Below are 22,510 nucleotides of genomic sequence, written 5' to 3'. Positions count from 1 at the left end.
CATAGAGGTTTAATTATTAAATAAATCTAATTCTTTTACTTAAGACTGGCTGTGATAAAACAGAAACTTAGTAAGAACTGTGAAAAAAAAATATATTGGACAACAATCTGGGTTAAATTCAAAATTAATAAAGCTATGTGATATTAGTTATGCCGGAAAACTTTTTTCCAAAATAAAATTTCTGAAAACAAAATGATTGTTTAGCCCTAAAAATGTTCAAATCAGCAAATATTTACTCAGTTCTATGCAGAGAATGGTGTAGAAGCCCAATGAAGGACTGCAAAGCTGAATTGTAGTACACTATCCAAACCTGACAGATAAGCCATAAAATAGAGATAAAATGGATATATAGAGAGCAAGGATGAGTTAAGCAACATTTTAAGCAACAGTGGGCAGTAATAGCACGGCAATAAACCATATGCCTATGCACTTTTGTATTGTTGGAAGTATACTTTCAGGGTAAATTCCAAAAAGTAAGAATGTATACTCAAATGGTAAATGAAAATAGAATTTTGCTTATTGTCAAATTTTCCTCCAAAATGGTTGAACTAATTTATATTGCTACCAGCAATGTATAAGACTGCATGTTTACCCACAGTCTCACCAACAGAATAAATTATCAAAATCTAAATATCCCCCAATGTGATGAATGAGAAATAGTATCTCAGCATAGTTGTAATTCTTATTTCTCTAGTTATGAGTGAGCTTGACTGCCTCTTCCTATGTTTAAAGGCCACTTTCATGTTGTTTTGTGAATTGTCTGTCCATGACTATAGCCAATAGCCAATTTTTCTATTAAGTTTTTGGCCTTTCCCCCTTATTTTGTGAGGTGTTTTTGTTTTTTTTTTTTTTTTTTTTTGGAGTTTAGGGATGGATATTAGCCTGTTATTTGTGATCATTACAAATGTTTTCTCCCATTTTTGTCAGAAGTCTTTCAGTTTATTTTAAAAATATTTTTGGTTTGTTTTTTGAGTTTTTTTCCTGTTATGTGTGGTAGGCAAAATAATGACCCACAAAAATAGACATATCTGCATGCCTAGAGTTTTTTTAAATGTTACTTTACATGGCAAAAAGGACTTGCAGATGTTAAGAGCTCTGAGATGAAGACATTATCCTGGATTAATCAGGTGGGTCCAGTGTAATCACAGGTCCTTGAAAGCTAAAAACCATTCCTGGTTGTGGGCTGAGAGAGATATGACTACAGAAAAGGGCAAGAGACGTAAAGTTCCTGGCTTTTGAAGATGGAGGAAGGGGCCATAAGCCATGGAGTGTAGGCAGCCTCTAGAAGCTGGAAGAGGCAAGGAAATGAGTTCTCCCTTAGAGCCTCCAGAAAACAATGCAGTCCTCCTGACATCTTCAGTTGATACCAGGGAGGCCTGTGGGGCTTCTAACCTACAGAACTGTAGGATTGTAACTTCGTGTTGTTTTAGGTTACTGCATTTGTGATAATCTGTTACAGCAGCCATAGAAAGCTGATATACCATACTAGTTTAAAAATTTTACATAGTCAAATTTATTAATCCCGTATGGCATCTGGAGTTTCAGTCATTGTCAGGTAACCATTCCTTTCATCCAGCTTATAAAGGAATTCATCTGTGGTTTTTTATTCCTTGGGATGGCATGGTTTCATTGTTTACATTTAGATCCTGGATCTATTTGTTTATGCTTACGTATGGTTTGGGAGGTATACATTTGATGTCATGTTTGGTCAAATGGCTGACCAATTGTCCCAGCACTGTTTATAAAGTCTCTTCTTTGTGATGTGAGATGCCACCTTTATTGGATGGTGAATGTCCATATGTAATTGGATTTATTTCTCGATTTTCAAACCTGTTTCTCCCTGGTTGTGTAGACATGCACCTGCACCACACTGTTATCATTTTAGAAACTTTATAGTAAATTTACCGTATACTTTATTTTCTCTTCCTGGCTTTTCTTTCTTAGTGTTTTCCTGCCTTTTCCTTGAAGTTTCTTCACATAAACTTAAGGATTAAATACTCTAGCTCCCAAAGAACCTTGTTGTTTTTATTGGTATTGTGTTAATTTTATAAAGTAACTTAGACAGAACTGACAGCTTTATAATCTTGAGTCATTCTGTTATAGAACAGCCAATGTCTTCTATTTCTTCACATCTACTTTTGTGATTTACAGGAGTTTTAATGTTTCCCCAGATAGGTTTTATACATTTCTACTTCTGATTTTTCCTACATATTTATTCATCTCTATTGCTAATGTAAATGAGGTTTTCTCTATCAGTATATCCTCCACCAGTTTACTATCAATATCTTTGAAAGCAGCTGACTTCTATATGTTAATTTTTACTGAATCTAAATTTTATTGAGTTACTTTTTATCATAATTTGCTTCATTTCCAGGAATACTACCATGCCATCTACAGATACAGTTTTTACTTGTTCTTTTCCGATTATTATGCCTCCATTTGATGTATCTTGTATAATTGCATTGACTCCAGTAAAATATTGAATAGAAGTGGAGGCAGCGGACATAATGGCCTTGTTCCTGATCAAGTTGAGTGTCTCAAGTAGTTCCCCATTAAGTGAGATACTGATGTTAGGACTGTGCATATGTGTGCGTGATACGTTTTATGATGTTAAGAAAATACACATCAATTCCTATCTTCATCAGGAAGAGTGTTAAATTTTCAATTATCTCAAAGATGATTTAAACACTTGTGTAGAGAATCTTGTAATTTTTTTTCCTTTAGATTTATTAACAGGGTGTCATACACTAATGGATTAATTAATATTGAGCCAAACTTGCATTCCTGGATTAAATGTCACTTGGCCATGATTTTTTAAAATGTAGTGTTACATTGTTTTGGTGATATTTATTTACCATTTTTGCAGTGATATATATTGTGACATTGTCCTGTAATTTCATTTTTTAAAAACTGACTTTAGCAGGTTAAATTATCAATGTTATAGTTGCTTTATAACAATAATTAGAAAGTTTTTCTTCATTTTCCATGTCCTAGAGTAAATGTGGAGCACTGGAGTGGTCTGACTTTGGGAGTTTGTTTTTGGCCTAGACATGTTTTTGTGGGGTGGTATATTAATTATTTTTTTACTAGAGAAGTCGATTAATCTTTCTATCTCTAACAGAGCCAGTTTTGGTAAATATATTTTCCAAAGAAAGTTTCAATTTTGTCCATGTTTTCAATTTTTTTGTATGTATACGATGTCTATAAAGTTGCCTCTTCATTTGTTTTGTTTCTGTAGTTATTTCCCATTTGTCATTTCCTGTCTTGTATAACTGACCCTTGAACAGCATAGGAGTTAGGGGTGCTGACCCCTGAATAGTCAGAAATCCCTGAATAACAGTTGACTCCTACAAAAACTTAATATCCTGTTGACTGGAAGCCTTACTGATAACATAAACCGTCTATTAACACATATTTTGTATGTTATGTGTATTATATACTGCAGTCTTATAAGAAAGTAAGCTAGAGAAAAGGAAGTGCTATTAAGAAAACCATAAGGAAGAGAAAATATGTTTCATATTCATGAAGTGGAAGTGGATCATCATAAAGACCTTCATCTTCTTCGTCTTCACAGTAAGTGGGCTGAGGAGGAGGAGAAAGAAGAGGAATGGTTGGTCTTACTCTCTCAGGGGTGATAGAAGTGGAATAGGTGGAGGAGGTAGAAAGGGTAACAGGCATACTCCATATAACTTTTATTGAAAAAAAATCTGTGTATAAGTAGATCTGCACTGCTCATACTGTATTGTTCAAGGGTCAACTGTTTATTGGTGATTGATTCACCTCCCTCATTTTTTTCATGATTAAGTTATGTAATGGTCTATTTTTAAAAGAAAGGCAACTAGATTCTGATTCGTTAATTTGTTACTACATTTTACTGTTACCCTTAATTCCTTTCTTTTGGTTATTTTTCCTTTTGTGCCTTTGAGCTGAAATTGTATTTACATTTTTAAATTTTTATTGATACATGTGCATAGGACTGCCAATTTTTCTGTGATCACTGCTGTAAATGCATGTAGTAGTTTTCATTGTCATTTTTCAGAAATTTAGAAATTTTTGCCGGGCGCGGTGGCTCAAGCCTGTAATCCCAGCACTTTGGGAGGCCGAGACGGGCGGATCACGAGGTCAGAAGATCGAGACCATCCTGGCTAACACGGTGAAACCCTGTCTCTACTAAAAAATACAAAAAACTAGCCGGGCGCGGTGGCGGGCACCTGTAGTCCCAGCTACTCGGGAGGCTGAGGCAGGAGAATGGCGTGAATCTGGGAGGCGGAGCTTGCAGTGAGCTGAGATCGGGCCACTGCACTCCAGCCTGGGCGGCAGAGTGAGACTCCGTCTCAAAAAAAAAAAAAAAAAAAAAAAAAAAAAAGAAATTTAGAAATTTTTGTTGCAATCTCTTTCATTGAAGAGTTGCTTAAAAGTTAGTTTTCCATTTTTATTTTTAAATAATTTGTTTTATTGCATTGTTATCAACAGGTGGTATTTATAATAGTTATACTTTCCAGAACATACTGAAGTTTGAGATTTAATGTAATGGATTTCATGCGAGTTCCACGTGTGCTTGTGTGTATGTGTGAGCTTTTTCCTTGAGTAAATAGATATGGGGTTCCTGTGTCACAGAGTGTGAACACCTTCAACTTAATAAATAGATCCAAATTGTTCCACCTGCAGTGTGGAAGAGGTCTTTCTACACATCCTCACCAACACAAAGTGTAATAAGAATTATTATTTGGAACTATGATAGGCACGAAATGCTACCTCATTGTTGTTTTAATTTGCATTTCCTCAATACTGCTATTAAGTAGTTTTAATATATTTATTGCCACTTAACTGTCTTCTATGAACTGCCTATTTCTATGCTTCCCCCCACTTTTTTTTCACTTTTTCCCACTCGTTTGTGGTTCTTTACAAATTTAGGATATGTATTCTGTTTCTAATACATATTTTTCATGGTTCTTCTAGTCTATGCCTTGATTTTTAAATTTGTTTATGGTATTTTTTTTCCACAAAGGTTTACAATTTTAATAAAGTACTTCATTATACTTCCCCGTCTGATATAAAAGTATCCTCCAAAGCATTCTTCAAAAAGTCTTATAAATTTCCTTTTTACATTTAGTTTTTAATCTGAGTTTATGTTTTGCAAATGGCCTGAGGTAGGATTCTAATTTTTTTTTTCCATTATCACATAGAAAGTTAATTTGGTGCTATTTTTTTTAACAGTAATCCTTCCCCGATAATTAATAATGCCATTTCTTTCATACACCCTGAGTCCATAAATGTGAGTCTGTTTCTAGGCTCTCTTTCTCTTCCAATTAATCCATATCTCTTACCTGTTGAATTACATTGTTTTGTAGTAAGGTACCTGACCCTTTTTGGAATGTTAGAGGTTTCACATTTACTAAATATATTTGGCTAATTTGGGCCTTTTCCTTTTTTGAAATAAATTTAGGACCAGCTGGTAAATTGAGTATATAAATCTGCTGAGATTTTGATTGATAATGTTTCACATTTAAAGATTAAGCCACAAGATTGAGTCTTCTAATCCATCACTTTTATATGTTTTACTGTTTACTCAGTTATTTTAAGCCCTTCAACAAATTGTTCTCTATAAAGGTGTTTCACATCTTTAAGTTTATTTGTATCTTCTAAATTTTTTTGTTTTTACTATTCTTAACTGGGATATCCTAAAGAGTATACACTTCTGATAATTTGGTGCATATCTTAGGAACACTATCCATTTTGGTATATTGTTCTTTTATCTAGTAAACATACTGCTCTCTTACTATATCTGATTTGCCTCGGGTTCTCTTCAATTTTCTGTGGAGATGCTGATAGTATTGGTGATAAATAATAACTGCTCTAAGACCTTAGAGAAAATGAAGTGGTGATGGAGAGATCCTTGTCCAGAGGAAAAATTTAAAGGGAATGTTTTTTAATTTAACTATTTAATATAAGGCGTGTTATAGATTTTTGTTGTTGTTGTTGTTGACAACCTTTATGAGGGTAAGGGCATTCTCTTTTATTCCTGGGGAGGTAAAATGTTTTTTAATTTTTTTTTTTAAACCATAAATAAGTGTTGAATGTTATTAAAACTTTCCAGCATCTATTGAAATGATTATCTTTTTAATTTTTTTTATTTTCCCCCAAAGATTATTTTTTTGGAAATTAATAGATTTTTCTAGGGCCAAATCATATTTGCATTACAGGATAAATCTTATTTAACAACACCATTTAATTATAACCATTATTATTGCTACTGTTACAATTTTCTACACTGATGGATTAAGTTTTATTAAGAATTTTTGAGAGTCTTAGTAATTTTCCTTTCCCATACAGCCTATATTTACTTTTGGTATCAGAGTCCTTCTAACCTGATAAAAATCTTTCCTCCTCTTCCCTTCCCCTAGTTTTCCCCTTTCCCCCTCCTACTCTTCCTTCTTTCTCCTCCTCCCCCTTTTTAGAAAATTCCCTGTAACTCTCTGTGAGATATGGGTTATTAGAGTTTCTGTATTTTTTCAAGTTTTGTGAAGATTGGGTAATGAACCCATGACTTAACAATCAAAAGACAAATAACCCGATGTGAAAATGGACAAAGGAGTTGAAAAGAAATTTCTCCAAAGAAGACACATACAAATGACCAATAAGCACATGAAAAGATACTGAATGTCATTGGCCATCAGGAAAATGTGAATAAAATTCATGAGACATCACTTTACATCCTCTAGCATGGCTATAAACGAAGGATAATAGTGTTGGAGAGGCTGTGGAGACATTAGAACACTCAGACATTGCTGGTGGGAATGTAAAATGGTGCAGCTGCTTTGGAAACTAGCTTGGCAGTTCCTCAAAATGTTAAACAGAGTTACTATAGGACTCAGCAATTCCACAGCTTAGGTATATACCTAGAAGAAAAGAAAACATATGCCCACACAAAAACTTGTACATGAATGTTTACAAAAGCATTATTTATTATAGCTAAAGAACAGAAACAACCCAAATGCCCATTAGCTGATGAATGGATAAATAAAATGTGGTACATGAAGACAATGGAATATTATTTGGAAATAAGGAGTGAAGTACCAATACATGCTACAACATGGAGAAAACTTGAAAACATTATGCTAAGTGAAAGAAGCCAGAGAAAGGTCTAAATATCGTATGATTCCATTTATACTAAGTGTCTAGAAGAGGCAGTTCTACAGAGATAGAAAGCAGATTGTTGGTTGCCTCTGGCTGCAGAATGAGGAGTGAATGTTAATAGGTACTTTTTGTGGGTAAAGAAATTGTTCTAAGGGGATGGTGATGGTTGCATAACTGTGCATATATTAAAAACAAATTCAACTTCAGTAAATTTTATCTAAAGGAATAAATTTAAAATTTTGAACCTGTGTTTATGCAGCAGTAATTTTTTTTCAACTACTGACTCAATCTGTTTGATTGTTCAAGATTCCATGGATTATTGAATTTTATTAAAAGTTTATTTTAGGACATTGATCATTTTATGTCAATAAATTTGAAAACAGATAAAATTGCTCAAAGTAAAGTAGTCCTATTTTCAAAATCTATTTTACCCTTATTATATAGTCTTTTTTATCCCTAAGCTTATTGATTTATGTCTCCACTGTTTTTCATTCATATAACCAGACTTGGTTTTATTGATCCTGTATTGATTTGTGTTCTCTTTTATTAGACTTTGATTTCATTTATTTTATTCTATTTTTTTTTGTTCTGTTTTGGTTGGGTACTTTGAACATTTATTTCCATTTTTCTTCATTTCTAGAATGTCCACTAAAATTATTAACCTCCTTCTACATACTCCTTTCCATCTTATAATTTGGATATTCTTGAGACATCAAGTTCTAAATGTTACTAATTTTCTTATAATTACTTTTTGATGCATGGATTTTTATAGGTATATTTTGTTCAATTTTTATTAAGAAAAATTTCAAATACATAGAAAAATTAAAAGACCAGAATAATAAAACATTCATCTGCGCACAACTTAGCATCAACAAATATTAATATCTTTACTTCATATATATTTTTCCAAAGTGAGTGGTAGATACCATGACACTTCAACCCCAAATATTTTAGTATGTGTCTTTTAAAAATAAGGACTACTTTCTTTATAACCACAGTATCACTTTTACACCCCAGAAAAATTAATGAAAATTCCATTATATCAACTAATACCAGTCTCATTTGAATTTCTCTAATCGTTCCCAAATGTCTTTGATAGCTGCTTATTTTGCACTGATGTCCAATCCCCTTAGTTGCATTTGTCATATCTCTTTTAATCTATGATAGTCCCTCTACTTTTTTTCTTCTCTATGAACATTGATTTTTTGAAGACCTCTAGCAAGTTCCATATTCTGCTATGCCTCATGGTTTCTTTGTGATGTAATTTATCTGTTCCTCTATCATCTTTATTTCCTGTAAGGTGGGAATTATAGCAAAGGCCTTGCTTAGACTCAGATTACACATTTTTTTTTTTTTGCAAAAATATATTGCAAAAAACTTTTCATACAGCATCACATAAGAAGAAACATGTCAGGTGATTTCTCCCTTGTCTAATACAGTTTTTCCCCTTCGCAGTTAACAAAAAGTCTGGAGGCAGTATTTGTAGTTGGAATATTCTATTGTTACTGGTGAAGGGTGTCCAGGTTCTTGGTTTCCTGAACAAAGAGCTCGATAAAACACACAAAGCAAGGAATGAATGAAGCAACAAGGCCGGGCACGGTGGCTCACGCCTATAATCCTAGCACTTTGAGAGGCCGAGGAGGGTGGATCATGAGGTCAGGAGATCGAGACCATCCTGGCTAAAACGGTGAAACCCCGTCTCTACTACACACACACACACACACACACACACACACACACACACACACTCTCTCTCTCTCCCTCTCTCTCTCTCTCTCTCTCTCTCTCTCTCCCTCCCTCCCTCCCTCCCCACGTTAGCTGGGCGTGGTGGAGGGGCACCTATAGTTCCAGCTACTCTCGAGAGGCTGAGGCAGAAGAATGAGGTGAACCCAGGAGGCGGAGCTTGCAGTGAGCAGAGATCATGCCACTGCACTCCAGCCTGGGTGACAGAGCGAGACTCCGTCTCAAAAAAAAAAAAAAAAAAAGAAAAAAGAATGAAGCAACAAAAACAGATATTTATTAAAACCACAAGTACACTCCACAGGGTGGGAGTGGGTCCAAGAATAGGATCCAAGAACCCCAGTACAGAATTTTCTGGGGTTTAAATGCCCTCTAGAGTTTTCCCATTGGTTACTTGGTGTACATCCCATGTAAATGAAGTAGTGGCCGGCAATCAGTCAGAGGGAAGCAGCCAATCAGGCTGAAGTGAAGTTACAAAGGTTACACCCTATGCAAGCGTCTGATTGGTTGTGGAAAGCAACCAATCAAAGATACTTTCAATTTTCCATCTGCCATGCAGAAAGGAGGGGGTGGTTTGCAAAGGGAGCAGCCTCCAGTACTTTTGTTACTTAGGTGTGGAAACAGGGTTTTCCTTTTGATTTAGCTTTAGGAAGTCAGTGTGAATTGGCCTTAGGTTCCCTGCCTCCAGACCCTATTCACCTACCTCAATATTTTCCATGAAACGTTTACTTAATGGCTTTAGTATCTATTGGTGATCTTTATTTCGGTCAGTTATTTCAATGGGTACACAAAATGGTGACACTTCTGAAGCTGCTTATTCTCAGATGGGAAAGTTCCATACTCTCCTATTAAAATATTAGACTGAGTTCTCTGTTTTTTTTAAAGTTTTTTAAGGTTTTGTTTACGTACAATAAAATTCACCAATTTTTGAGTGTACAATTGGATTATAACAAAATATAGTTTTGCAACTACCACCACAATCATGGTACAATTGTCTATTCAACATCTCATTTTGGTTGGCAAACATTAATAACGATAATAACCACCACCACAAATATTTGTATGGCACTTACGAAAAGCCAGGAACTATTCTAAGAGCTTTAAATAAATTATTTTTAAAATTTAACTTAATAGGCATTCCAGTCTTAACCCATTTAAGCCTGAACTTGATTCTTCCACCAAAATTTGCTCCACCCATACTCTCTCTCATTTCAATTAATAGCAACTTCATCCTTCTGGTTGCTAGGATCAAATGCTTGGAGTTAATCTTTACTCCCTCTTTTCTTTCAAGCCACTCATTGTTGGCTCTAAATTCAAAGTAATTCAAAATCGCCACGAATTCTCATTATCTTTCTTGCTATCACCCTGTCCAAGCCATCATCTCTTACCTAGATTCTTGCAATAGCCTAATAACAGATCTCCCTGCTTCCTCCTCTGCTTCTATAATTTTCAACATGGCAGCCAGAGTGATCCATTAAAAAGTCAGAAGATCATGTCACTCCCTCTGTGTCTTGTGTCCTCTGCTGTCATTTGGAGTAAAATCCCAGATCCTTTAATTGGCCCCACCCAATGATCTGTCTTCTAAGCCTACCCTCATTAACCCTCTCCCTTCACTGTGTCCCATTCCCAAGGCTTCATTAATGTTCCTAGACCTTGCCAGGTGCAATCATATTTAAGGGCCACTTACACCTGCTTTTCTGCTTCCTGGGACCATCTTCCCAGATATTTGCATGGCTTGCCTGCTCCCTCAACTCCTTTAATCATTTATTCAGGGTTAGCATTCTCAGTGATATTTTTACTGAGCACCCTTGTATTTAAGCTTGTGCACCACCCAGCCCACTCTGCTTTATTTTTCTCTGTTGCACTGATTACCTTCTAATAGACATTATAATTTACTTATGTAGTATTTTCTAACTTCTGTCTTCTTCTCCAGAATGTAAGCTCCACAAAATAAAAAAAATTTTATTTGATTTTTCATTCATATATTCCAACACTGACACGTAGTGATTGTTCAATAAATAATTGAGTAAACATGAGATGATATATTCTGAAGACCAAGGAATTAATAAATTGGAGGTGGGCCTGTCAGTTTTAAGTTAGCTGGGATGCAACTGAGACCACCAAGCTAGGAAATAACACAGCAGAACTTATCAATTTCTTGTGCAGGATGGTGCCAGAAGCCCAGTGGCCGACACTCAGCTCAACTCTTTTCTTCCTGGACAATAGCAATTTCCTGGACAATGTTAGTTAAATTAGTCACCAGCATGATACTTCATTCTAGAAGAGAGGACCCTTTTTGAAATATTCATTTCTTGGCATCATGTTAATTTTAGCAAAATGTGTATTTAATACTGAGAAACACATTAAACAAATTATCAATGAAAAACTCCAAACTTTTAAATATTCATAAAAATATTGTAAAATCTGACCAGTAGTTGTCCTTGACTTACATGATTTACTTACTGGGAAAGTAACACTTGAGCTCAACTTTGCCTCAGCTATAAAGTCACCATGATGTAGTTTTAATTCTGACCTGTAAATCAAAATTTCAAACTATCAGTATTCATAGAGTGTCCATAGTTGCCTAGTGCTGTTGTGAGCACCACTGGGCTATAAAATAAGTGGAAAACATAGTCTCTGCTTAGATAAGTGAGTGCTTAATGCGGCTTGCACACATTTCTCAAGTACAGCATAAAGCAAAAGAATGATTTGGGCCCTAATTTAGAATTTTATTCAATTTTCACAGTAAATTATATTTATTTTTGCTTAACTCTTATACCTATCTGAATAAATGGCTTAAAATTTTCTTCAACTTTTCCACTGGTGATTTGTTTATCCTACAAATTATTTCCCGAACAAATACTGTCATTCAAGGTAATTGGACACTTCCCAGCACTTTAGAAGAATGTATAAAACCAGGCATAATCTCATTGGTTGTGTTCTTCCATGCTTTAAGACTTGTTTATATGTCTCTAGGACTACTGCCATTTATATTATACTTTAAAACATTTTTTGAGATAATCCTTGTGAATCTATCACCAGTACAAATATATGTGATTGTATTAAAGTGGAATTTTTGGAATGGTTCAAAGTACATTACTGAGAGGAGCATCTCATTTCATCTACAGACGAAGCAATTTCTGCTTGGAAAATTTTCAATTTTAGAAGTCATTATTTTCTAATAAAATAGCATTTGTTGAAAAATAGCATTTTCATGAGAAAATGAAAAAAATTATGCGAATCTTTTAAATTTAAAATGGGACTAAGCGGAGTTTAGCGTTTTCTTGCCCAAAGCAGATTTCCTTTTATCTCTGGAAATGCCAACAGGAGGCCAAGGGCCAAGCTTCCTGGCCAATTACACTATACGGCAGTTCTCCCCCCAAGAGCTTTATTCCCAAATGCACTTGGGAACCAACTTCTGACTCCAGACAAATGGCTGTTAGTTCCAGCTCTTACCTGCCAATTATGATACTTTGGATATCTGTGCCAGTCTCTGGGTCAGCTCCATGATAAGATTAAGGGACCTGTTTCTTTAGTTCATTAGCAGAAATTCGTTCCACCCAGACAGAGCTGAGGTTGGGGGTGGGGGCGTGAAGGGAACCAGGAACCTGCGGGAATAGATTTTCTTTTTCTTACTAGGAAATGAAAGCACTATTTCCCCTTCTGGATCCCTGCTTCCCTTTTCAGTTCCTCCGTTAGGGGCAGACAATAGAAGTCTCCAGGCCCCCTCTCAGGGCGCCCGGTCCCCATCGTCCCCTCACCCCCACCTCCCTTCCCCGCCCCTCACTCTCCAGCTTCTCCAACTCCAGCTCCAGGCGGAGATTTGTCAGAACCGTTCGGTTGAGACTGATTATGATTGCAGCAGATGGGCTGGATTTGACAGCGCCGATCCTAAGCAGCTTCTGATGGGGGGGCCCGGCGGAGGGGAGGGGAGGGGGAGTGGGTAAGGGGTGGGAATCGATGGGCCCCTGCCTCTTCATCAGAGCGCAAGCCGAGCCGCCTGCCGGGTGCTCCCGGGCAGCTCTTTAACGCGCGCCTCCAGGAGGAAAGTGGCACTGCCCACCCAAGGGGCCTCCCTGAGCGCCAGGAAAACGTCCCGCGGCAGGAGAGGGCTCGGGGACACTGGGAGGCAGGCGCAGGGGGACTGGCGGCGGAACACAACAAAGCGGAGGAGCGCGAGGTGCCCGGGCTGCGGTGCGCGCGTGGCCCCGGCTACCTCCGCGCTCTGGACATGGCAAGTTTGGCAACTCCCGGCTCTGCAGCGGGCGCCTTGCTGCCCCCGAAGTGAAGGCGCTGCAGGGTCAACCCCTGGGGGCGCAGCGCCCACCCCGCCCCCAGCCCGCAGCAGCATGCTCCACCGAAGGCCAGGTAAGGAGACGCCAGCCCACTCCCCGCCCAGGCGCGTCCGCGGCGCGCCGCCACCCTGACCCCAGCCCTTCAGCGCGTGGCTCCAACTACCCCTTTCCGCCCTTTTTCCCCGCAGACTGTATGCTTCCGCGCCTCCCGCCTGGGTCTCCTTGGCCCCTCTCTGCCCTCTAACTATATACCTCCCTAAAGATCCTGCATCCTTTCCCCTTTACCATAGCCCAACGGCAGGGGGAGAAGTTTTGGGAGGTGGCAGGAGGTTAGGGGCTCTCCCTTCCCTGAAAGCCCGAGCCAGGACACCTGAAGCGGGACAGCTTGTGGGAGTCAGTCCGTGTGTGCGCATACCCGCCCAGCTCCCGCGCAGCCCGAGCCCCGCTATACACGCACGCACACACGCCCTCCTCTCCACCTGTGGGGCCTCGCTTTTGTGTGGGAAGCACAAATGAAACCACACACACGTGCGGAAACACTTCCACGTTGGCATCTTCCAGAGACTCCTAAAGGGTGGGGGTGTAAAGGGGCTGCAGGGGAGGAGCAGCTGTTGAGTTCTGTGGTCCTCCCAAGCACAGGGCCAGCGCCTCTCCTGCCCCTTGGCTTTGACTCCAGTGCCTAGGGGCCACCGGAGTGGCGCCTTCCCAGGGGCTGGGAGGCCGTTGGGTTTGGCAGGGGCATAGCAGTGCCACTAGGAAAACTCCCTCCCTGCTCCCCAGCGAGGTCAGAGGTCTGAGCCACTCCCTGGCCCGGCCCCAGCAGGGCGCGCCTGTCCCCACCTAATGCCACGATCCCCCCTCCCCCACCCTCCGCACTGCCTCCCTTGCGCGTGTGGGGGAGATCCCTGACCTTGTCTGCCCAGCTCCAGGCCAGTTGCCCAGGCGGCCCCTCCCTTGTTGCCACCTCCCGCCCAGCTCACCAGGAGCGTGTGCCCTGTTGCTACTGGCAACTGCCTGTGCCTAAAGCTCAGCCCCCAAACTGGCTTAACGCTGATTGATGGTCAGAAATAGGATATTTTCTGGAACGGAGCGGAGCGCTGGTGCAAGATCCTCCCTGCTGCTGAGTCCTGTGGACCTCCCGGGTGGCAGGCCTTCCTCCCCCTCTCGTTTTGGCCTCACCCCGTCCTACCCTACCCCTTAGAGAAAAAGGGCTGTTAGGATATCCTCATCTCAGGTTAAGTGCTGAGCCAGCAAGCCAGTGTTCGTTTTCTTGCTGAGTAACCGGCCACCCCGGAATTTCTCTTCTCATCCTTGAGGCTTCTGAGTCTGATGAATGAGGCCCCTGTTCCTGGCAGCTACCACTTCCCTTTTTATTTTCATCCCCACCAACTTGTTCACTCGTTCACTCCTCCCTATGCATAGGTGCCTAAAATAGACTACACCTCTAGTAACCAGAACTATTCCTGCAAACGCTTACAAGAGCGTTTTCCGGAAATAAATCATTTCATATCAGTATCCCTTCCTCAGTCATTTCCTGGCTTCATGCCACCTCCCTCCTAAGACATAGAATTGGTCATTTCCACCACTTTAAAGACACAGTGCAGATAAAAAGCCTGCGTTTATAATGTTCTTTGCAGGAGTAGCTTTTGCCAATTTTGTGGGGTTTTTTGTTTTGTTTTTTTTTGTTTGGTACTCCCTCTCAAACTGTAGCCTCCCTTCTTTTTTCTGGGATGGCAGCCTCCTTCTCTAAACCATCCTGGACTAACGTTTTCTGGACTAATAAATTTCTGCACCTGTCTGTACTCCTTCTCCTTCCCAGTCTGACTATAAAGGACCAGATTTCATTATCAAATTAATTCTCTTTCGAAGAACTTTGTTCTATAGCATTTCTTCCCAGTATTTTTGGCAGAGTATGTTCATTATTTAAATTGTCATACTTAGCTTCTTTTTGCCCATGGACATTACTTTGGAAAACCATGTGATGTTTCTGAGTCATTGATTTATTCCTCCAAACAAAACTTCCTTGAGAGACTCCCATATGTTGGGTACCATTGTAGGCCCTGGGGGTGGGAATGGAGCAAAGACAAGACCCAAATGGGTTTCAGCATTTTAAAGCCCCCGTTACAGCTGGTTTATGGTTATTGCTATGATGGTTAATGTTATAACAGCACACTACATTTGATTAGGACTTTACAGTTTACAAAAAGCTTTCAAAGACATTATCTCCTTTAATCCCAGCAGCAGGAATTTTAAATAGCAAGGATTCCACCAAAAGGCCCAGTAATGCTCACCAATCCTGCTTAACCAAAAAGAAAAATATTGCAAATCATCCCAACAGCTGATGGAGCTTTAAAACACAACATAAACAATTCATAAGAAGCTTCTGAAGCTTAGTTACTGGAATGTAACTTGGAGAAGATAAGTGAAATGCACGTAACATGTATATTACCAGGAGGGTGTCCTGGAGAGGAACTCCATCCTGGGGCTTCAGTGGCCTGGTGAACTGCTGGAGGTTGAGTCTTTCCAGCGATCTGGACTATTGCCTTATCCTAGGATCTAAAATGGGATGAAAGTGTTAGCACAAAGTTGCTGGGAGACTAGCAAATTAGGCAAAATGAGTAGGCAATGATGTTACTTTCTTTAGCTACAAAGCATTCTTGAGATATCCGCAAGTTTCTAGCATATATTTACTCGAGAAATGAAGCAATTTTCTGTACTTAGAATATAAAAAAAAAAGAGTTTGTGTGCCTTATGTGAGCCATAATGAAGACAATCAAGGTTTTGGTCATTTTTACCCATTACTTTGAAAACCAGTCATATCTCACGTGGATAAATGGCAGTTTCTCTTTTTAAAAATCATTTTTAGGGAGGATATACAGAAGGCCTTCCTGTAGATTTATTTTCTCTGCTCCTTGAAACACGGAGGGCAGCCCTTCTGACTTGTAGTTGTGAATATCATTCATGACTTTCCTCCAAAAATGGTTTTTATAATGCTAGCTGATAGTCATACATTTTTGTTTGCATTTCAGATATCATGCTGATCTTGTGTTATCATTTTGAAAAGTTTTATTCAAAGAAGTTTTACAAGCAGGATGGTATATGGTAGGGAGATTATTATGGCTGGGGGCTGGCTTTGGGTATGACTAGATAACAGATAAGCCAAGAAGGTAATCCTAGGGCAAGGTCTGTTATGAGGAAGGTTCAGGAAGCCCAAAGGAGCTTTATATTGTTTAGTACCGTGAAGGTTGGTGGCAAGTTTTAGACATGTAGAGTTTTTTTTCCCTAGAGAGTTTGTTTACTCAAGCCTGTGACTCTGTATTTGGCATTCCTGGGTATTATTTTCATTCCTAAATATTACAGCATTTTAGTTCAGAGCTAACCTAAATCTCTAGGTTGATTATATGTCAATGAAAAGCACATAATGCGAACAATATAGATCTATTTGGGAAGTTAGATTGGGCATAGTGGGGCGGGTGAGCCCTCTTCTGGCAGGGGACTTCAGCAGCTTCAGGTTTTCAGATGAAGTTGAGAGAGAGGTGAGGCTGATTCCAACCTTAGGCATACTCCTCAAATATTTTTATAAACCATGAGAGACTGGAGCAGGGAAAGTGAAGAGCACTGTGCTGATGGCTAACATCATCCGGGCTCAGGGGTGTCCGTCTTCTTTGTAACCCCCTAATCAAGGCCCTATTATTTGTGCTGTCACCCCGTAAATATTTGCCAAGGGGCATTTTTGGAGAACAAGCCTTCCTGCTTTTTATGTGGAACTGTGCCATTTCTTACTTAGCTGATACCTTGTTCCTTTAAAACATTCGATAGTTTTGTCCTTTTGGGTTTCTGTAGATGAATAAGAATGTGGGTGGTTGAGACTTTCTTGCTGCAGGGCAGTAGTGCAGTATTGCTGCTGAAGGCTGTTGGCCCTGACTGGGATTGCTTCCTGGAGATTACGCCCTTCCATCCTCTTTCTCCTAATAAACACTGTTTTCACATGGTCCTTTCTGTCAGAGAGTAGGTGGCATAAATAAACAGGCTCTCTGAACTTGTTACTCATCTCAGACACGAACACAGCCTACAAAGTGCTTTAAGAAGCGTGCCGGTACCTAGATTTCCAGGTACTGTAGCAGGTGGGAAGGGCTTAGAGAAAGGGAGAGAAGCTAATCATTTTGTGTTGTATTGAAAGGTCTTGAACATAAGTCATAGCACTTGCTCCTAGAGGTAAAACTATGGCCTCTAAATAGCTGGAGATTTGCGAACTCAGAGTGTTGCTAAGAACACATGTTAGGTAGGAGTCAAACTTGGGACTGTGTAGATCTGAACTCAAAGCCTGATTCTCTTATTTATTATTAATGTGATTTGGGGCCAGGTTATGAATCTCTCTAACCTGTTTCATCATCTATAAAAATAAAAAGTACGTGCATTTGTGAGATGTTAAGATTAAAATCTAACACATATTAGGGCATGAGACAGTGGCCCACCCACAAGAAAGCCAACAGATATTAGCAGCTATGGTCTTTTAATATAACTTTCATATCACTTTGGATTGGATGAGACTGGCTATTTCACATGAACCTCGTCTCTCAACCTCCTCCCTGCCCGACAGAGAACAACCATTAATAGGGAATTTATAACCTAAAGCAATTACATTGGCATTCCTGGGTATTTTTTTCATTCCTAAATATTACAGCATTTTAGTTCAGAGCTAACTGAAGTCTCTGTGTTATTAAATATGACTGCAGCTACTTTCAGAGGGAGTGTTGTCCTCCACCAGTGTGATGGGAGATGATACCTATTCTTTCCTTGAGATACAAACAGGTCAGTTCATGAGATAAACTAGTTTAGTTTAAAGATAAGCTTCGACCTTTCAGTTAACATTAAATTCATCAAATGCTTGTAAAAGTCACTGTGCTTGGGCTGCAAGGGATGCAAAGATGAAAAACATAGTCTTATTCTCAGCTGGAAGATGGGTTTGTAAGATAAGAAATAATAATAGCATCATAGTAAGGAACATCACCATAATAAGTACATCTGCCATTTATTAAGTCCTGGGCTGTGTCAGAAACATACTGTATCTTTGGACCTTTTCAAAGGCAGCAGTATTGATATCTGTGAAATAGATATTTTCTGCATTATGTAGAGATATTATATAATAAGGTAAACAAGTGTCATAGCGGTGTTATTAAATAAAACACTGTGAGTTGCAAAGGAGAGAGTTATCCTATGAGATAAGCCTATCTCAGGTGGTTTTTGCTGGTGCTTTGAATCGTTTGGAAAGCTTGAAGGTGATTTCTGTAATAACTACAATATATAGGGTTGTATTTGGGTTCAACAATCTCTTGATCCCCTACACCCTGTTCACAGCATTATAGAAATGAGAGAGAAAATATTGGGCTTTTTAAATCAGCAAGGAGTTTATTCTTTTCCATTTCTCAGTTCTTTGCTCGTTTTCACTGTAAATACCTCCGGAGAAAAGATCCTCCTCACCTTCCTTGTAAGGTTCTTCCTGGTCTAAAGATGACATTATCATCAATCAGTTTTCTGATTTATTTTTTTTCTATTAATGAGATTTAAACTACCAACATTTTTTCTAATTTAATTTGTATCAAGTTTCACACATAGGCACACATGTGCCAAACGTTAAGTGTGGCATTATAAGTAGAATAAGATGAATTAATTCAACCTATTGGCATTATGGTCAGATTCGATATATAACACACAATTCACCTGATGCAAATTTGTGTCAGCTTGCTTTCTCTCAGACTGTTCTTCTTTTGTTTTTCCTGTTAGTCACTTTTGTGAAACCTAAACTTGTTAAAATACTAATATTGCAGTGCAGTTCTTTTTACCTCCTCCCGAGGGACAGGTGTCCAAATTCAGCTGTCACTTGCTCCACCATTTTTTTTTTCCTATTGAGATGGTATGAAATGGACTATTTATTCAAAATTCTGACATGGTACATTTATTGTAGAAGTCCTATATTTGCCTGCATTACTGTGACGTAGGAGAAGAATCTTATAGGACTATCTCAATATTTTGTTCCGCCTATGAAATTTGATCTTTAATAAGAATGTTTTTAAGGGAGATGTGAAGTAAGAAGACATTGATTGATCTGTATAACCCACCCTTCACTGTGTTCCAGTGTAAAGGAATTACAGCACCCAACAAGTCCCAACTAAACACTGCATTTCTGTGCAGAGGTGGAAGGCCTCCTTTCCTGTCGTTTTTCATGCATCTGTTCATTTATTAGTTTACTCAACAGATGGTTATTAGGTGCCTACCATGTATCAGACAATGTGTTGAACCTAGAAGAGTGATGGCCACTGGTGTTCCTTATTCTAATACTGCATTTGGCAACAGGAAGTCATTGGTTCTGGAAAGAGATAAAAGAAACACATAAAGTTGACATTGCATGGATCTGCCCGCTTATGGCTTTTGACAGCTTTTAGATGAGACTTACTTATTTTAGGCTGCCTCATCCTCATTGCGTTAATATACTTTAGAAAAATTGCTCTCTCATTTTCTAGGACTTTCCGACAGAAGAAACCTTTGTGTCTCTGTACCTCATACTTTATCCCAGTTTTCCCCAGGACATTTCCAGTGGCCTATTTTTCTCAGTGCCTGATGCCTAGTAAGTGTTTAATAAATATGTGTTGAATAGAAGGCACATAGAAAGGAAGGAAATTTGGGAATTCACTGTATTAGAAATTAGCAAATTATCTGATTTGGCACTTAACAGACCCCAAAAACCTTTTTCTTCTCTTCCTGTGAATCATTGTGTCTACTTTAGATCAGATTAGGGAATATATCCTCTTTTTTCATTGGACAATTTTAGGGCTTGATGCACACCACAACTTTGTGGTTTCTTGTTCAACATTTTGGCACTGGTGATGATTTTGTAGAATTTTGGAATCCTGATGTTGCTTCGCAGACATCCCTCAGTCACTCTGCTAAATTACGTTACTCTGAGAATTTTATTCTGTTTTGACGTGATCTCCCTCTTCCTCTTGCTACACTGACATAGTTGGAGAAACTCATCTTATTTTCATTAAAACATACCATTTATTTAAAATGCTTACAAGATCTTAGGTTTCGTGAATTCATAGTAATTAGTTATAAAATGTAATTAGTTCTAAGTTAGTTATAAAATTATTTATAAAAGGCAAATGCCTTCAAGGAACTTAAAATTTAGGTGAAGAAAAAGGACACAAAACCTATAAGATCCCCCCCCAGAACTCTTAATGTGGAGCTGGGAAATAGAAGAAGGAAATCAGTGGAACAGGAGATTGGAAGATGAAGTGATGGATGAGGCTGGTGTGGTTGGGATAGGCCTGCTGGGGGAAGGAGAGTATGAGCTGACCCCAGTGGGACTTAAACATGAGGATGGAGAGCACTCTAGCCAGCAGAGGACTTGAGCTCAGGCAGGGACCTGAGCACGTGGAAGACAGGGTGGGAGGTGGAGGTGGAGCAGTAGCAGAGACCCATTAATATGGGTCATCACATGCATGCTAAGGAATTTGAACTTCACACTTTGGGCCAGCATTTCCCAAGACCCATCGTTCTGGAAGGCTAGTTCTATTGGATATTGTAGAATTGTTAGTCAAAAGAAGTCCCCATGGTTGAAAAAGTAAGAAAAGCTGGGAGAAAGTTAAAAAAAAGTTTCTCTGCTACAGAAGTTATCAGATACTTTCTTACGTGAATCCATATTGTTAATCTCTAAGAGTTTCTGAAAATAGTTTTGATCACTGAATCTATTATTTTTGGTGGTCGTCTTCTTCTCCTGGTCCTTCTTCTCCTTCTTCTTCTTCTTTTTTTTTTTTTTTAATTGAGACAGGATCTTGCTCTGTCGCCAAGGCTAAAATGCAGTGGCACAATCTTGGCTCACTGCAGCCTCAACCTCCCCAGTCTCAAGTATTCCTCCCACCTCAGCCTCCCTAGTAGCTGGGACTATAGGTATACACCATAATGCCTGGCTAATTTTTGTATTTTTTTTGTAGAGACGGGGTTTCTCCATGTTGTACAGGTTGGTCTCAAACTCTGCTGGGCTCAAACAATCTGCCCATCTCAGCCTCCCAAAGTGCTGGGATTTCAGGTGTGAGCCACCATGCCCAGCCACTGAATTTATTCTTAATGGAACATATTGCGGGGGCTGTTTGTAGAGGCTATCTTGGGAAATGCTGTTGGAAGCCATTGACAATTTTGAGTCAGAGGTGATGTTGGATAGACAGTTTTAGGAACATGAATCTGAAAATGCTGCAGAGGTTGGATTTGAGTGAGGAGCAGTGAGTGATTAGGGGCCAAATCACAAGTTCAGATTTCTAAGCTACTTCTATGCAGTAGTCAAAGACGGTGAGGCGCCCCGAGGGTATTCCAAACCCAATGAGACAGGGATGTCTTTGCAAGCACATACTGTTTTGTTTTGTTTTGTTTTGTTTTGTTGTTGTTTGTTTTTGGTGGGCACTCTCTAGTACAAATGCTCTCTCAATAAAATGCACTTAAAATGCAACCCAGCTAGTTCAAGCCAAAAGTCAAGTGTAAGTAATAGTGCCCATAGTGACTCTGTGCAGTCTTTAGCGCTTCCTGCACTGGAATGGGCTTATGTAGGCTGGGGGAGTGTCTACAATGCAGAAAAGAGACTCTACACCCTACAGTTAGGAATCTGGTTCTTTGGGTGGCCCCGGTGCACTTTTGCTGGTTTTCTTCATCTTGAACTTTATCCGAAAGGAGAATGGTCACAGTGTAAAGGTCACACAGATGTTGCTGCCAACTCTTTTGAGTTTATTCATTTCTGTGCCAAGATTTTAGCACATAATGTTGGGTCCCGTCATTTGTCTCTCTGGTCTCCAAGAATCGGCCTCTAGGTTTGTTCACAATCTTCATGTTCTCCTTTACCTATGTACACAAAGTTAAGCATCTGGCCTTTCAGCCATTTATGAGAGATTACACAGAATAATGATTTTCTTTCTCCCTGATTATTTTCTATTTTTGAGAAATGTTCTCAGTATTTACAAAAAAGGCAGAGGAATAAAGCAATACTGTATAATGAAAAGACCTGCTTCTTTTTCTCTAGAATTGTTTATCAGAGTAGTTAGTTATCATAAGCTTCTTCGTTTTCTTACATATTTATGAATATAAATGCATTTAGCTGCTTAATTAATAGCTCATTTGTTCTCTGTATTTGCTTCTTTCCATTCTTACACCTGTTATGATTCTGTTCATGTGTTTGGGAGCTTACAAATGATTCAAACTAGTTGTAGTCATTAGTGTGAATTTTTCTGAATATTTTTCTCTTTTGTTGTTTGCAATTTCATAACATATCTGGATCCATTTTGTTCCTAGTTATA

The 22,510-nt window shown here is 39.0% G+C and overlaps 1 protein-coding gene and 1 long non-coding RNA gene across 6 annotated transcripts in view; one reads left to right on the top strand and one right to left on the bottom strand.

The window, feature by feature from the left end:
• NCKAP5 (NCK associated protein 5) overlaps positions 1-22,510 on the top strand; it is a 983,044-nt gene that overhangs the window by 369,447 nt on the left and 591,087 nt on the right. Inside the window, exon 1 of one of the 4 annotated variants that reach the window (XM_077956876.1) lies at positions 12,417-13,245. The exons of the other annotated variants lie outside the window; for them this stretch is intronic. The gene's annotated coding sequence lies outside the window, so the exon portion shown is untranslated. Of the gene's footprint in view, positions 1-12,416; positions 13,246-22,510 lie in introns of those variants that run through there. 4 annotated transcript variants of the gene reach the window in all.
• LOC106992553 (uncharacterized) lies at positions 9,138-14,737 on the bottom strand. 2 transcript variants are annotated; one of them, XR_001438528.3, is made up of 4 exons: positions 14,367-14,737; positions 12,334-12,485; positions 11,341-11,410; positions 9,138-11,154 (listed from the first exon to the last, which is right to left on the bottom strand). It is a non-coding gene; the product is annotated as an uncharacterized LOC106992553 (long non-coding RNA). The 2 variants fall into 2 exon arrangements; XR_013401975.1 differs by lacking the exon at positions 14,367-14,737 and adding an exon at positions 14,153-14,354 and having other exon boundaries at positions 10,818-11,154.

This window comes from Macaca mulatta, chromosome 12 (assembly GCF_049350105.2).
Source record: "Macaca mulatta isolate MMU2019108-1 chromosome 12, T2T-MMU8v2.0, whole genome shotgun sequence".
NCBI classification, from domain to species: Eukaryota; Metazoa; Chordata; class Mammalia; order Primates; family Cercopithecidae; genus Macaca; species Macaca mulatta.
Note: the sequence above shows the minus strand (reverse complement) of the source record. Positions and strands in the feature narration are given on the sequence as shown.